Source organism: Agelaius phoeniceus, chromosome 4 (assembly GCF_051311805.1).
Source record: "Agelaius phoeniceus isolate bAgePho1 chromosome 4, bAgePho1.hap1, whole genome shotgun sequence".
NCBI classification, from domain to species: domain Eukaryota; kingdom Metazoa; phylum Chordata; class Aves; order Passeriformes; family Icteridae; genus Agelaius; species Agelaius phoeniceus.
In genome coordinates, this window is record NC_135268.1 from 74,881,801 (window position 1) to 74,899,958 (window position 18,158).

Here is an 18,158-nt window from a genome sequence, read left to right on the forward strand (position 1 = left end):
CACGGCGCGGCCATGGCGGCGGGGAGGGGGCGGATCAGGGACTCGCAGTCACAGGGCCCGTGCCGCTGATTACAGTCTCTAGTGTAGAAAGAGTGGAAGCAGTTCTACTCTGCTACATCTGCAGAGCTCTTCACTTAGGGGTGAGTTTCGCATCTCAGCAAGGTTAACAAGCACAGTTTAAAGGACATGGAAATTCCCAAACCATGAAATGGCATTTCCCAGGAAATTAGTCGATTTAAAACTGAGCTGTAAAATTAAAGCCCCTTTACTGCTCCCCATTAGTTAAATATTACAGGTGAGAAAGCAGCAGCTGGCACAGATACAACACCAGCACTGCCCCTGTGAAAGGGGCAATAGGAGTAACAGAATCAGAATCATTGGGGCAGGAAAAGCCCTCCAGGATCACCCAGTCCAATCTGTGACACCCCCACCTTGTCCAACAGCCCAGAGCACCGAGTGCCGCATCCAGGCCTTCCTTGGGCACCTCCAGGGATCATGGAGGCTCCACCACCTCCCTGGGCAGCCCCTGCCAAGGCCTGACCACCCTTTCCAGGAAGGAATTCCTGCTGCTGTCCAAGCTGAACCTCCCCTGGCCCAGCCTGAGGCCGTTCCCTCTGCTCCTGTCCCTGTTCCCTGGAGCAGAGCCCGAGCCCCCCAGCTGTGCCCTCCTGGCAGGAGCTGTGCAGAGCCACAAGGGCCCCCGAGCCTCCTCTGCTCCAGGCTGAGCACCCTCAGCCGCTCTTGGTGCTCCACAGCCTTCCTCAACTCTGTTCCTTTCCCTGGGCACGTTCCAGACCCTCAGTGTCCATCCTGAACTGGGGGCTTGGGGCTGCCCTGCACTGGAGGTGCCCCAGCAGTGCCACACGGGGCACAGGCACTGCCCTGGGATGGAGCAGCCCATGCTGGGCTCCACATGGACAATGGACATGGGTTGGCTGGGGGTCTGTCCCACCAGCATCCCAGGGTGTCACCGTACCCCAGGTGAGCCCGAAAAGGTCTCCTCAGAGGTGGGGTTGTGTCCCCCTACATCGGGAATGCCCCCCCACATGCTGTGAGAGTGGGCCTGAGGCACAGGGAGACCTCGAGGCAAAGGGGAGGGAAAAGGAACTGTTCAAGGCTGAATGGGGCTCTGAGCCACCGAGGAAGCTAAACAGAAAGAAATTGTTCCCTGTGAGGTGTGAGGCCCAGGCACAGGTGCCCAGAGCAGCTGTGGCTGCCCCTTGATCCCTGGCAGTGTCTCAGGCCAGGCTGGACATTGGGGTAGCCTTTGCCTTTTCTGCTTGAGGCCTCAAGAAGGAGGATGAACTCTTGGGTTTAGTTTAAAACTGCTGAAGTGGGCTGACCTGGTATTCAAAGGCAACCAAAACAAAAAAGGTGTGAGTGTTGAGAAATAGGTTGCAAATCCCTTGTAGGCTATACAGAAATGGAGGCACAGAGAGGCTATTTCTACATACATCTATATTCCTGAGACACAGACAGCTGCCAGCATGCCCTGAATCTGTGCATTCAGATACCCAGTCATTTCCCAAGGTGCTGCCAGAAAAGCCAGTCTGGCTCTGAGAGTCAGCCAGCTCAGGATACAGGCAGTGCATGACTGCTCTCTGGATTGTCACTGTGGTGGGGTGACCCTGGCTGGACACCGGGTGCCTCCTAAAACTGCTCTCACTCCCCTCCTCAGCTGGGCAGGGGAAGAAAATACAATGAAAGGCTCATAGCTGGGATAAGGGCAGGTAGAGATCAGTCACCAGTTACTGTCATGGGCAGAAGAGATTGAGGAAATCAGTTTAATTTATTAATTAACAATTCAATCAGAGCAGGGCAATGAGAAATCAACTCCAATCCTAAATCACTTTTCCCCCTACCCCTCCTTCCTTCCCAGGCACAATTTTCCTCATGCCTCTCTCCCTCCTCCTTCCAAGCAGGGGGACAGGGAATGGGGCTGACACATTGTCACTGCACTCCTTCCTCCTCAGGGGCTGGACTCCTCACACTCTGCCCCTCCTCCAGTGTGGGCTTCCCATGGAGGCACAGCCTCCTTCGGGCATCCCCCTGCTCTGCCATGGGTGTTCATGAGCTGCAGTGGGTCTGTGCACCCCCACGCCTCCATCAGACACCAAGAGAAGCTCCAGCACCTCCTCACAGCAGCCACCCCTGGATCAAAGCCTGGTAACCCAAACCCAGCACAGTCACACAGGTGCTGCCAGCACAAGTTGATCCCACCAAGTGATGCCAAAAGGTTCCAACCAGTGGAAGTGTTGCTGGTATGGCTCTAAAACCCCACATGGATTAGCCAGATATAGCCAGCTCAGGGCTGGGGTTGGCATCTGCTGTCAAATCTTACCCCATCCTCTACTTTGTGTCTCCTCGCATCTGTTTGTGTTCACTTGCAGTTATCAGTGATAACAGTACTTCTATTTTCACAACATCTGCTCCCCCCTTTCTTGCCAAACATAGCTGTCTGTTGCACAAAAGACAGAAAGTAAAAACATTGGGTAAGGGTGCAAATAAACTTGGAGAAATTGTCCCCTCTTAGATATTGGTTGAATTTCTCTTCACTGGTGTTAGATTTAGCAAACTGCTTCTGTGCTCAACAGTTTACGTGGGTTTTTATCCAGCTAGGCGGATAAAGCACAAGATGCCATCCATCCTTGGATCTCTCCCCACCCTTTTCCCCGCAGTAGTTCCTTAAAAGTCATAGAATCACAAAATGGTTTGGGTTAGAAAGGACCTCACAGCTCATCTCATTCTAACCCCCTGCCATGGGCAGGGATACCACCCCATAGAGCAGATTGCTCCAAGTCCTGTCCAAGCTAGTCTTGAACGCTTCCAGGGATAGGGCGGCCACAGCTTTTCTGTGCAGCCTGGGAAATTAGCAATTCAAAAGGTTTTTGCAGTTGGGGAATCAAAAGGTTTTCTACCAGATAGCTGGAATTTTTAGATTTGTGCAGTGGTTGATGGCTGCTTTTCATCAAGCAAACTTTAAATCACTTTAAAAAAGAGTTAAGAAGGGTCACCAGTAAATGAGAACTGGAAGAGAGAGTTCTGACAATAAAGCAACAGCCCACCCAACAGAGCATTCGTTCATCAGCTGCCTGTGGCAAATCTCAAATACTTGGGAGAAGAGTAACACCTGCGATGGTTGCACAAGAGAAGAAATCCTTTCCTAACCTTGTTGGTGATCACACTGTCCTCTCTGGCACTGTCTGTATTAAATACTAGCTGCAGGAGATAATTATTGTTATATTAACTTTAATCTGTTTCATTTTAACATGCAAAAAATGTTCCAAAATTGTTTTGGTTTGGTTTTTTTGTTTTGGTTGGGGTTGGGTTTTTTTTGTTAATTACTCACAGGCAACTTGCTGACATGAAATATCATTTGGAAGGAGAGGAGTTAGGTTAGCCCAGAGTTCTGACTTGGAAATTTTTATTTCAAAAGAAAAAAAATATTTCATAATAGATATACTAGAATGATTAAAACACCCTTTCCTGGCAACAGGCACAGCAGGACAATGGTGTTTTTGCAAACTACACCATTGGGAGGGGATTGCCTTGAGGGATGGAAGAGCCCTGTATATCGCAGTTAAAAACATATCATCAGAGCAACACTTCAGTGCCTGACCTCTGCTCTCTGATGACTAGGGACAGGACCAAAGGGAATAGCTGAACCTGTGTAATGGAAGGTTTAGGTGAATATTAGGAAAAGATTCTTCCCCCAGAGGTTGGTCAGATACTGACAGGCCTCCCAGGGTTTGTGGAGGCCCCAGGGCTGCCAAGCTCCAGAAGCATTTGGACAATGCTCTCAGGCACATAGTGGGGTGTGTGGGGTGTCCTGCGCAGAGCCAGGAGTTGGACTCAATGATCCTTTCCCACTCAGGCTACTCTATGATATTTTATGAGTCACACAACTTTATGCAGTATGTGAAATAAACAACCAATTCAACAGCCATTTCCATGGACATTGATTTTAGACAACTATAAACAAGCAAGTACCCCCAGCACTGAATTAGGTCTGGAATGAGGAGTTAGACTCACCTCTGTTCACTCTTGCTGCCAGACATTTATGGCCCCATCTGTTGTCGTTATGTGTGCAGTTGAATCCATATTTACTCAGCACATATTTGCTCTGTATATAAGCCAAGTTACTACCCACTTCATATGCCCAATGACAGGATAGCCGGACATGCTAATTAATGAATTGGCCTCTGGGGTGAAATTATGTCTGCATTAAGAAGATTTACATTGATATTAATAAGGTCAGAACATCATTGCTGATGGCTGAGTCATGGCTGAGCTGGGTATCACAGGCATGTAAACAGTGAATCTGCCCTAGGAGGCTGGTTCAATGGTATGTTTTTCAAAATAGATCAAGTCATGGTGATATCAGAGGTCAAAAATCACATGAAACCATAAGCATAATGCTGCATTGTACAAGGTTTTTATCTGCTGCTGAGATGAGCTCACAGGAGTCCTGAACTTCAGAAATAACTCCCTAGCCAAGGGCCTGGAATCAACTGTTTCCAATTATCTTGTAATCCAGCATCGCCATTTTTTTCTACTCCTCACCCAGCCTGCTATTTCCACCCATTACAACCTCTGCCCACATACTCAAATCCTCAGCACCTTGCACCCTGTCTCTTCTGTTGAAGGTTGTTCCATTTTCCCCAAAACTCCTCTTTCCTCACCTCTGAGTGTTTCACTTCCGCAGCACTGATGAAGTCTGAATCCGAACACGGTCATGCCCAGACTAAAACGTATTCACTCAAAATGCTTGTTTGCTGCCTGTGGAAGCGTGTCAGGCAACCCTACACATAAAAACTGCCTTGTGGTCTTATCATAAAATCCCAGAACAGTTTAGGTTGAAAGGAACCTTGAAGACCATCTTGTTCCACCCCCTGCCATGGGCGGGACCACTGTCCCGGATTGCTCCAAGCCCTGTCCAACCTGGCCTTGAACACTCCCAGGGATGGGGCAAACAGCTACTCTGGGCAACCTGTGCCAGGGCTCACCACCCTCACAGGGAAGAATTTTTGCCAATATCGGCTCTAACCTGCCCTCTGGCAGTGGAAGTCATTCCAGACCCTTGTTCAAGGTTTCTCTCCAGCTCTCTGGTAACCCCTCTGAACACTGGAAGGTGCTCAAGGGTCTCCCTGAAGCCTTCTCTTCTCCAGGCTGAACAGCCCCAATTCTTCCTTCAAAACACTCACTGGGTCATTTGAAGGACTTATTTAATTTTTTTTTTTTTTTTTTACTCTCCAGATTTCCTGCAAACAACTCACCTTTGTTTTGGTTCCCTTGATCCTGTCCCAGACTTCACACTGGCACAATTCCCCCTCATACCAAAGAGCTTTTCCACCCAAGTTCCCGAGCTGATACAAATGTCAGAACAGCAGGAGTAAGCACAGAAACCCTCTATTTTCTACCCACCCAATTGGAAATCCTGCTATGAGCGTGTTTGACTATACAAATCCAATTATTAAGCACATTTAGGTATAAATTCAGAGTTTGCTAGAGGTCTAGTTTGATCTCTCTTTTTCCTTTATTTAGATTTGGATGGCCAAAAGTCCTTGGAAAAAGTGCTTAATAAGGGCAGAAATATAGTAACTCAAGTGTTGCCGGGAACAAAGGTCTGAGAGATTTGCAGGCACATTAATGATGAGTAGCAGAATAATAACTACATCTGCACAGTTGCTTTAGAATTTTAGGATAGGGGAAAGCTATTAATAAAACTTTGTTGAAGCACAGAAATTGGGAGACGAAATGAAGAACAGTGCACTCTTCCAAAGCTGTTGAGGACACGGTGGTTAGTGAGACTGTGAAAACATCATGGGGACTTGGTTATGTGCAGGGCCCTGGAAGAACTCTAATGATTACAAAAGTCAGGTGTTTGGTTTTCCATATAATTCAAAATAAACTGTATTTCAGGGAGTCATCAAATGTTTTAACTTGGAAGGACCATTAAAGATCATATGCAGAATCAGAAAGGCTGCTGGATCCATCCAGGTTCAGCAAAAACTATCTCAGCAGCCAAGTTATTTGCAGTATATCTGCTCTGTCTCTTTCTCCTAGATTTTCTATTTGGTGGTCATATTTTGACAGCAATTCATGGAATTCATTTATCTCCATCTGATTTTAGGGGGAAGATGTGTAGGCTCTGAAGATGATCAGCAGCATTTGATGGCCTCAAGCTGGGTAACTATGAAACCAAGATATCTGTTTGGGGAAATGTTGATTTATATAGACCAGGTACTAAAGTTCGGGCCAGGCCTGGGAAGAAGTGTGGCTCCCAGCCCAGAGCCATAATCCCTGTAAAACCACTCCTCCAAAGTCCTGACATATTTTGAGATAACCACCACCTTAACAACAAAAATCAAAGTATTGTATAAAGAACAAAGCAGGAAAAGGGTCAAAAGACGTGTGTCTTGGGAACAGAAAAATCATTTCAGTGAGCCATCTCTGACAGATTTTTTTTTTAAAACTAATACTGAATAGTAAATTTGCTGTAAGGAAAAAGCCAACTACATGCTCAAACCACAACATCTATAAAAAGAAAGGCTGTGTTTGCAAGCACCTCTTCTGCTCAGCAGAATCATCCAGGTTCAGCCTGCTCTCTGGAAGGAGCATGTTAACTACATCTGCCTTTTTTTTCAAGCATGGAGCAAAGTCCCAAGGGTAGCAAGTAATTGAAAGATCATTGACCAACAATAGCAAGTTAGATGCAGTCAGGGAGAGCCTGAATGCTGTACAAACAGCTCTGTCTCCGCCGTTCCTTCCAACACAGAGCCCAGCAAGAGCATATCAAAAGGCATTCAGAGTCACAATGTGACCCTCCACACATTCAGCTCAGGGAAGGGGCTGAAAAGAGAGGAGGGGCCAGCATTATTCAGGGCTTCTTGGGAGGAAGAACAGGAGGCAAGACGGTTTTGTATATTCAAAACCAAACCCCAGACAAAACAGCAAAGACAGGCTGCACATTGTTCAGGGCTGCTGGAATTCTGTGTTTCTCACGGAGAAGAATCTCTGCTGTGTCTGATCTCAGTGACCCCTGCTCTGATGCTGGGGCTGTGGGGGCAGTGGTGCCCATGGTGGTTTGGTAGAGCAAGAGCCCTGGCAGCCCCACAGTGGGTGCAAGACTCACCCTGTTAACACCATCCCAAGGGTGCAGACAGGCAGGCAGATGGTGCCACATATGTCTGAGGAGGTCTCACCTCCCCTAGAGAGATTTACTGACAAGGAAGAGGAGGAAGGGAATGACATGCTATTGGATTAGTGCCTCCCCATCCTCTCCTCTTCCCCATCTCATGTGCAGAGGCTCCAGAAGCACAAGACTTCCTTGTCTCAGCCCTTTCTGCTGAGAGTTGAGCAGTGCTGCCCAACCCTCTCCGACACAGCTACGAGGAAACGTGATTGCTGCCCTTGCCTTGCAGCCTAGTTCTGGCTGACTCACATATCTGGGGTGGAAGCACCTTCCCCAGTCAGCCCCTGGCACTGCCATTCCCTCGGCATTTTTTACTTCCTGGGAACAGGCATGGCCCCATCAGAGGGACCACGGGGAGGGTCAGGCACTGCTCCAGGGATGCAGGTGTGTTTCCAGCTGCAGCACAGACAGACCCTGCACAATACCCAGCCTCTGCTGGGTGCATTTCCACCACCAATTATCACTCTCCCCCCTCTAGCTCACATGTCAAGTTGCTTCCTTCCAGCTCTTGGGACAGATCTTGGAATGGTATTCAGTCTCTGGGAGAAGATACTGAGCTGCATTTTCACAGCTGCTTGAAGCCTTAACCACCTTCCCTGGCTACAGCCAAGGAAACAGCAGTGGCAGGAGACACCAACCTTGGGTCCCAGGGCTGTTTTGGTGACTCCCTGTCAAAAATCTCTGCTTCTTACCTGAAGGGAGCTCCAGCTTCATACCAGTCAAGTACCATCAGCTATAGGAGAGCTGCTCCTTTTCATGATACAGAATTTCACCTCTGCTCTGGAGACAGGCTGCAAGAGTTGGGATTGTTCAGCCTGGAGATGAGAAAGCTCCAGGGAGACCTTTGAGGCACCTCCAGTGCTTGGAGATACTGAAGAACCACCTGGATGCAATCCTGTCCATGTACTCTAGGATGACCCTTTTTGGGCAGGGAAGTTGGACCAGATGACCCACTGTGATTGCTTCCAACTTGACCAATTCTAAATATTCAGTGAATGAAGGGGCTCCAAGAGAGCTGGAGTGGGACTCTGAAAAATGGCCTGGAGTGACAGAAAAGGGGGAACAGATTCCCACTACCATAGAGCATTGTTATCTTATTGCAAAAGTTCCATACCGTCTCAGTGACTTCTCATGGGCATCTCCTCACAGCACTGACTCCTTCTTCTTCACAGCCAACAAACCCCATCACCCTCCTCACCCAGCTAACCCACTCTTTTGTAGCACTTGTCCTCTTATTGGGCACAGCTGTGGCCTATTAAGGGCAGGCCTGTTCCTAAGCTTTGGTGATTAGTACAGCTGCAACTCCTCAGGTGTGAGACTACCTTCTGCACTATCTTTATTTTCTTACATTCTATCCCCCCACAACAGAGCAGGCTAGATGGGATATTATGAAGAAATTGCCCACAGAAGCTTTTGATGCCTCATCCCTGGAACAGTCCAAGGCCAGGTTGGATGGGGCTTGGAGCAACCTGATCTAGTGGAAGGTGTCCCTGGCCATGGGAGGTGGTGGAATGAGATGGTCTTTAAGGGCCCTTACAATCCAAACCATACTGTCATTCTGTGATTCTATAAGTAAAATTAGTACTGGAGTAGCAGCATTCAGCAGTGACCTGGGCAGGCTGCTTGCTTCCCTGGGTGAAGTTATGCTGCTTTAAATCAACTTCATAACTGGCTGGGCACTGTGTTGGCAGAAAACATGCAAACCCTACTGTTCAGCCACCTCAGGCTAAATTTGTTTCCTTAGCCATGGAATCTCTGGGATACAGAGCCTCATATTTATACAAAGTTTATGAAACTACACTTTATCCAAACTTTTATACATGGACTGATCATTAAGAGAATGACCGGTCTGCCTGACTTCCGTGGGAGGGGATGGATGTGTAGTTAAACTGGTGCCTGCAGCTGAAGAGGGGAACTTCCCCATGGGCTGGTCTGTGGCCTGCTGAAACAGCACACAAGGAACTTGGGGTTTAGATTATATCAACACATTTTGCTTCCTCCTATCATGACAGGCCAAACCAGTAAAGAGATACAGATTTTATATTGAAACCAGTTCTCCAAACACCTCTCCAAAATAGTTGGGCAAAGTATAATTGGGATAATAGAGCCCAGGATAATAACAGAGTTGAAGCAGGTATTTTGCTAGAGGTTGCATGAATAGCACTGGAGAATAGGAAATGCCTAAAAGAGGGGAATGGACATACAGAGAACACACAAAATACAGGGGTGAATTCTTATGGATGAAGTAAGCAGAACTGTGGAATAGCAGAAAAATTGAAGTTGGAAGAAATCTCCCCTTCCATCAAGCACCTCAAACCACCTTGGAGAAATATTTGGGGCCTGAAGATACATGACTAGTCAACACCTCTGAGCATTAAATCAAGATTAATAGTTTCATACAACTTAACTGCAGTACAGCTGCAGATGCCTACATATTAACAGGATTTAACAGGGGATTAAACCAATTTTAGGAGTAAAAGAACCTTGGAAACATCTTCGTTCCTCCCTTGGGAGAATCAGTGTGACTCCGTCAGGAGGAGTACCACCAGGGCATGGGGTTTGGGGGGCACAGAGGGGAGGAATAACTGCTTGGAGCAGACCTGCAGCAGCCTTTGCCCCACTAGGTGAGTCATTGCAAAATCTGGGTAGAGGGGTCGTGAGGAAAGGGAGAGAGGAGTGAACAGAGTAGAAAACGGATGCCACCATACAACTGTTTTGTGTAGGATTTCTGACAGTTCACGGAGTCAGAGGCAAGAAGGGACCATCAGCTGATGGAGGCTGACTTCCTGTATTTTGGTTCCATCCTGTTGCCTTGGGTGCAGACTGTACTCCTACCCCATTCACAGTCCCAGAGGGTCTCACATCTCTGGGCTCCCAGTTGTGCTGGAAAAGCTCAGCTCTGTGGCACAATTTGGGGTGATGGCTACTGCAGTTTGAGCTCTGTGCAGCTGTTCAAGGAAGCAGAACATTTGGCTCAAAAAGGAGATTGCTGTGGCATCCCTTGGGAGGAAACAGTGTTTCATTATAATCCAGAAAGGTCTGGAGGGCTGGATTTAATTTTTTTTTCCAGTTTTAATAAATGTGGCTTAAATGTAAAATGTTGTGATCTATGAAATAAATATGGAAAATATTTTTGACATTTCTTGTACTGCTTTGAGCTCTCCTCAGCATGATCATGTAAGTGTCCAGCCTGAGCAAAGACACATGAGGACGAAAGGTGAGAGGCAAAGGAATGGGGAAAAAAACCCCTCAATTCAGCACAACTGCAAGTGCAAGTTCACAACTATTGGGAGATGATGAGACACCTGCCAAAACAAGAAATGCTGGTTTAGAAAGAGCAGAACTGTCTTGTGCAGACTCTGCTGAAAGGATCTACCCTGAGCACACAAAACTGGCTGCTGCTGTGTTTGAGAATGCAGACTGAAAACAGCGGGCTCTTCCCCAATGAGACACACCCCAGGGCTGTCTTTATAACAGGACTGTGTGTTTTAGAAATAACATTGGATAGAAGCATTAGCTGGGAATCTGTGAGTCAGCTTGTGTTTGGTACTGGCAGATAAATATTCTAATAAGTACATGGAATAATAGCCACCTTGAAGGAACAGCCCCAGCTGCTGATATGGCCAACAGGTTTGCTAACAATGTACAGAGATTGGCAATGGGAAGTCGTTGTGGTTAAGTCCTGACCAGTCAGTGAGAGGCAGGAAAATGCATTCCTTGGCTGAACTGTGCTCCAGCAATGGGTAAGAGGTGAGGGCTTTTCTGGAGCCTCCAACGCCGTCTTTGCTCGAGGCCAGAAGTGCTGCATGGGCTATGGGTTACTTGATATTTTATGGATAGCATTGCCTCTGTCCCAAAGGGTGGGACTCACCTCAGCGGGCCTGTGAAACTGGCAGCAACTGGAAGATGCTTAGCTGAGATTTCAGGAAGGAATCCTTCCCTGTGAGGGAGGTAAGGCACTAGTACAGGCTGCCCAGAGAAGCTGTGGCTGCCCCATCCGTGGGAGTGTTCAAGGCCAGGTTGAAGCAGCCTGGTCTAGTGGAAGGTGTCCCTGCCCATGGCAGGGGGTTGGAATGAGATTTGTCTTTTAGTGCCCTTCTACTCCAACCCATCCTGTGATTATGTCTTCTTCAGAGGTTTTTTTCTGTAGTCAGTAGAGAATTGACCACAAGTCTGGGATACCTCTCCTATGTGAAAAGGCTGAGGAACTTGCAGTTGCTCAGCCTGGAGAAGAGAAGGCTCCAGGGAGACCTTATTGCAACCTGTCCGTACTTCTAAGGGGGCCTGTAAGAAAGATGTACAAAACAAACGTTCAAAGTAAATTTTGTCTTTGAAACAGGAAATCAAAACTGTGCCATGCTTTGGTCTGCAGATGAGTGTAAGTGAGATATCCAATTATCTGTTGTGTTTGGAAAGCCTTTAAAGACCCAGGAGAGAGTATACACCACAGGGCTGCAGACACCCATGTACAGCAGCTCAAAAATCTGTAGATTTCTGCAGTTTGTAGAATCCCAGAATCATCTTGTTCTAATCTCCTGCCATGGGCAGGGACACCTTCCACTGTCCCAGGCTGCTCCAAGCCCTGTCCAGCCCGGCCTTTGACACTGCCAGGGATCCAGGGGCACCTGGACACCATCTCTGTGCAACCTGTGCCAGGGCCTCACCATCTTCACAGGGATGAATTTCTTCCCAATTCCTTCCCAATATCCCATCTAACCCTGCCTTCTGTCAGTGTGAAGCCATTCCCTCTTGTCCAAGGCCCCTCTCCAATTCTCCTGGAGCCCCTTTAGATGCTGAAACGTGCTGAAAGGTCTCCCCAGAGCCTTCTCTTTTCCAGGCTGGACACCCCCAGCTCTCCCAGTCTGTCTCCAGAGCAGAGGGGCTCCAGCCTGTAAGACGCATGTTAGACATCCTCATACACATAACAGACGTGCTTTCAGGGCCTCAGCTGAGATCAGAGGTTTGGTGTGCACCATGTCAAGCAAACAAAAGATGTTTTCTGCAGGAACCTCAGAAGTGAGCGGCAGGAAGGACTTGGCCAATGGAGGAGCCAAGCAAAGAAGGTGAGAGGAATGGTGAGCACAGAACTGAAGAGCTGTGATTTTTGCAGCAAGAGGTGACCTTCTAGGCACTGTGAGGGGCACTGCACTGGCAAGACAGAGGAGCAGCTTAAAGAAAAAGTATGCAAAAATGTCAGATTCTGGGGGCTGCAAAAGGCTGCAGCTCTATGGAGAATGGAGGTGACAGCTGCAAAGAAGGTGCTTTGTTTGGTGCAGGCTCAGACTGTGAGGCAGGGGAAGGATGGAGTCACAAGAGCAATGTGTTTGAGAGATGAGCTGGTCCCAGCAGCAATGGGGGAGTTCCAACATGCTCTCAGAGAGTGTCACAGATAACCCAACTCCTCAGATCACCTCTCAATCCTTTGGCTCACACAGAAACCTCATCACCACATAAAGTGTCTCTTTTTCACAACGAGCCCCATTTTACTTTTGTTATTCTTTCACTCTCCCTTTGCTTAGAAATGAATGGATTACCTTTGAGGCAAAATAGCAAGAAAGAGGTGATTCACCTGCACACAGAACTCAAGCTAAAGAGTGAGGAGCATGAGGGGAAAATAATTCAACTTGTGATGAGAGGCATTATGAGTGGGAACCAGGGGGTAAAGAATGGGAATTTTCATGCTGGAATAATTTTAACAACATACAACAAGCACCTTGCCATAATTAAGTGCTAAGAAATAACAACCTACCATTAAGTGATCGCATTATAGTCTCAACAGTGATCATGTAGAAGCCTCAATATCCATGGTGTCAAACCAGGATGTTCACAGGAAGATGAATGAGTAGTTAAAACATGAAAGCTCCTCACCAGAAGACTTTCTCCAGGAAATGCCTGCAAGCTCAATTGTTGTTACTTAAATAAACAGAACAGCATTGTTGAATATGAACATTTTTACATTGTCTTATAAAAATGTCAGAATAAAGGTGAAGAGGAAGTATTTTACAGCAAATATCCAGAGGCAAACCTGTTTTCTGCATAATTTGCCATTGCTTTAACACCGCAAACTCCCTAATTTGCCTAAGGTACCATGCTGCAATCTGTGCTTTCTGACACCATTTTAGGGAGTCCCCTGCCCTGGAGAAGGGTTATTTCACAAAATCATGGAATGGGCCTTTAAGATCACCTAGTTCCAAACCCCTGTCCTGGGTACGGATGCTGCTCACTAGATCAGGTTGCTCAGGGCCCTTGACTTCTTCTAAAGCTGTTTTGTGAGGGATGTTAATATATCATTTTGTTCTGGTTTAGGGCAAGAAATTCTCATTTCTATATTCCTTTTCCTGGTGTGAAAATATCTCCACCTTCCTCTGCCCAGTCTCACAGAGCATGACGAACTCCTGGCTGATGGCTAGAAAAGTTGCAGAAACTTCTGAGGAGCACCTCATCCAAGAATTGGGACTGCTGGTGTTACTTTCCTCAGCCTGGTAGCTCATATTAGAGGAAAAGGATTAAAAAGGCTTAGAGGGGGTAACTGGTCTTGTGTTTGGATGAGAATCACTGTGAAGATGGTGATTAAATGCTCCACTGTCTGTTTTTAGAGGATTTGCCTTGTGGGAGGTGATCCTATAAAAATTACCTGTCTACCTAGGAAGTGCTGATAGCTGATAAACAGGCAAGGCAGGAGGGGGGATGGGGGTGACTCAGGAGCAAGGAGCTCTCAGGGAAATGAACTCTCTTTGTAGACACTGAGATCGTTACCTTGCTTCAGCCTCTGTCAGCCAGGATTGAGATCTGTTACATGAGCTCAGACTCCACTTAGGAGACGTGGGCACTTCACATGGGGTGAAGCCATGGGATTTCATGGGTCAGTGGCCACCTCTTGTCTCCAGAGGGAAACTGACATCAGATGGGTGGAGAAACCACCGAACCAGCATCAGTGGAGATGACCAGGTGCAGGAGTGACAACCACTTAGAATCACACAATCACAGGATGGTTTGGGTTGGAAGGGACTTAAAGAATGTGTTTGAACCCTCTCCCATGGGCAGGGATACTCACTAGATCAGGTTGCTCAGGGCCACGTCCAGCCTTGAACACTGCAAGGGATGGGGCCATGCAAAACCTTGTTGGGAAGGCTCAAGATATTAACTGGGAAATCTCTTCATAGTGCCAGGGGTGTTCCTCAGTAGGCCTGCAAATCAGAGGACCTGTTTGTAATATGTGAGTCTTGAGAACCTCACCCCTGGGGTGCTCTGACTTGTGTGAATGCTGCCCTAAGCCACTATACCAGGACACCAAGATGGAACAGCTCATCCCAGACAGTTCAGGTCCCCTTTGCTTTAGCCTGTCTCCACTACAGGGTGACAGAATCAGGATTAAGAACCTGCAGATGGATAGAAATTGGCCCGCCAAGTCCTCTGCTTTCCAGCTTCTTCACTGCTGAGTTAAACTAAGCTACATGAGAGCACATTCATAGAGAGCATCTCCAGAGCTCTGTCAGCACCCAGAAATCACAGATGCTCCCAGACATCTTCTCTGTCCCTCACATCTTCTGTAATTATGCAGAGGACTTGTCCATCACACTGGCATCTCTAGTTTCTGCACCAAATGCCTGGATCAAACCCACAAGTAGCTTTTCCAGGTTACATATTAGGAAGAAGTTCTTTGCTATAAGGATGGTGAGGCCCTTCTCTAGACAGGTTGTCGGGACAAGCTGTGGCTGCCCCATCCCTGGGACTGTCCAAAGCCAGGCCGGATGGGGCTTGGAGCAGCCTGGAACAGTGGAAGGTGTCCCTGCCCATGGCAGGGCATCAGAACTGGATGGTCTTTAAGGTCCTTTGGAACCCGAATCATTCTATGATTTTATGGAGGCTGCAGCTCACTTGCCCTTGGCACAATGCATCACAGTCCCATGACATATCTTATAAATCTACTTTTGGTGTCCAGGTCTCAGATGACAGATATCTTGCAGACACAGGATGAAGTCCTGCACTTTCCCATCTCCTCCTCATTACCCCTGATATATCCCAGCTCCCTAGTGCTAGTAGGAACACATTGCAGTCCACTCCAGCTAGCACCAGCTGCCTACAGCCCCAGCAACCTGATTTCCTTTCCAGCTTGCAAAAGCCAGGCCAGAGCACCCCATTTCTGGATGAGAGACTGTCCTCTCTGTGCCATGCACTCACCCTTCCACAGCTGACCCCAGCCACAGACAAGTTCCAGCAGTTTCTCTTTGCAGGATTTTTGTGCAACATTTAAAGCAAGTGCATGAACTACTGGGAACAAAGCCTTTTCCTTGAGGAAATGCCCTTTAGAAGGCATCAGCTCTTACCACATCCACAGCTTCTGGCAGCCCTTGGCTTCCCCAAAATGCACCCCAGCTGCTTCGGAATGGGAACTGCTATAGGGAGGCAAAGTAAAAATTCGTTGCATAGGATTTGGTTTCTTTCTGGCATAGTCGGAAGAGAAGAAGGGAATCAAAAGGAAAAAGCTTAGTGACATCAGACTTGGCTTTCCAGAGCAGAGCATCTGAGTGCCTCACTTCTGCACCCTCTCACCTCCCTGCCCCACTCCCGGCACTCAGCCAGCTCAGCTCGTGGCTCAGCTCTACTTGAATGCAGACAGATTCTTCCCTGTGAGGGTGGTGAGGCCCTGGCACAGAGTGCCCAGAGGAGCTGTGGCTGCCCCATCCCTGGAAGTGTCCAAGGCCAGGTTGGACAGGGCTTGGAGCACCCTGGGATAGTGTTCCTGTGCATGGCAGGGCATCAGAACTGGATAATTTTTAAGGTCCCTTCTAACCCAAACCATCCTGTGACCGTATTATTCTATGATTTGACACATAAACACTGTCAGGCCAACAAACAAGAAACTTCAGGCTTTGAGATCTGGCTTTGCAGCTTTGTCATTCTTCAGTCCCCAGTGCAGGATTTTTGGTGCAGTGTCTTCTGCTCCAAGCGATTTCCCACTCCAGCACACAGGCTGGCTGCTGCAAGGCAGGAGCACAATATATCTGCCCACAGCAGCTGAATTGGCCTGAGCTCTGCAGAGCTATTCAGCCATGAAAATGCCCCTCCTTGCCATCCTGGAAGAATTTACTTTAATGATGAGAGACATTCTGTTTTGAGTCTTGTCAAAAGGGTAGGACACCTTTCAGGGAGATTTCAGCTCATCCTTGGGAGCATCCCATGCAGTCAGAGAGCTCAGAGCTTCTCTTAACCCTCTCCTAACCTGGAGTCAGGAATTTCAGAAGCTCAATGCAGGACTAATACAAGACTTGGAATTATAATATATATAATTAATACAAGGCTTGGCATTTGCATTTTTAAAATTATTTTTCTTGGAGATCTTCTTAATGTGTTTCTCCCAGCCCTGTCTGCAAGTGCTGGTGATCCATCATTCTCCACATCTCCAGCTCCCACACCACCCTTGGCATTCTTGACCACCAGAATCATAGAATGATCAGGCAATCACAGAATGGGTTGAGTTGGAAAGGACCATCTCATTCCACCCCCCTGCCATGGGCAGGGACACCTTCCACTAGCCCAGGTTGCTCCAAGCCCCATCCCACTTGGCCTTGAATACTTCCAGGGAGGATATCAAGGATTATCACAGAATCACAGAATAAACTAAGTTGGAAAAAACCTTTGAGATCATCGAGTCCAACCTGTGACCTAACATTACCTTATCAGCTAAACCACGGCACTGAATGTGCCTCATCAAGCCTTTTTTTAAACACCTTCAGGGATGGTGACTCCACCACCTCCCTGGGCAGCCCAGTCCAATGCCAAACCACTCTTTCTGTGAAGAATTTTTATCATCTAATACATAGCCTAAATGTCCCCTGGCACAGCTTGAGGCTGTGAGCTCTCATCCTGTCACTGTTCCCTGGGAGAAGATACTGACCCCCAGCAGGCCACAACTTCCTTGTGGGCACTTGCAGACAGTGATGAGGTCTCCCCTGAGCCTCCTCCTCCCCAGGCTAAATACTCCCAGCTCCCTCAGCTGCTCTCCACAGGGCTTGTATTCCAGGCCCTTCACCAGCCTCATTTCCTTCTCAAGGTCCTTCCTAAGCCAAGGGACCAGAACTGGCCACAGCACTCAAGGTGTGGCCTCACCAGTGTGAGGGTAACAATGCCCTCCCTGCTCCTGCTGGCCACAACATCCCTGGTACATGCTGGGAAACCTCCTATGGTATCTCACTGGAAATGTTCCTGCACCTTGTGTTTAGCCCAATGTCCTAGCACAGCTAAAAGGATACAATTCCTGTCTCCTGTCCTTACACCCGTGTTCTACATCCCATCTCACATTCAGGCAGCCACAGATGGGATTTATCTCCCGCATGCACAGGGCTGTTATCTGTGCCTATGTTTAGGCTGGCAATGCCAGCAGGACCCTGTGCTGCTATCTTCCCTCATTATTCCCTGTATCTCCCTAAGGCAGCAATTTTTCCTCATGCTTCCCCTCTCTGAGAAGCATCTCCTAATAGCCCAGTCTCAGCTGTGGGAGCTACAAAATGTGATAGAAATGATGGGATATTTATTCTGTCTCCCAGCTGGGCTGCACTGACTGTCAGGGCTTTGAAGAGCCCAGATTTAGGACAGAGCTGCAAAGAGCAATTTGTGAGTCAGGGGCTGAGATTTTTAGGGGGTTAATAAAGACCCTCCCCATTAGTGAGGTGGCTGGAGGAGATGGTCATCTTGAAAGGAAGTGGTTGTAAGGTTCCCTGGAGGAAAATACTTACTGTGGAAGTAGGCATTTCTCTCTGTGAGAGCAGCCTGATCTCTCTTACTAGTTATTAGTAAGTAACTATAATAACTAAATTAGTAATAGTAGGCTGAGAGAGCTGAGGGTGTTCAGCTTGGAGAAGAGAAGGCTTCAAGAAGACCTTACTACCCCTTCTAGTGCCTAAAGTGGCTTCAAGAGAGCTGTAGAGGGACTTTGGACAAGGGAATGGCTTCACACTGTAGA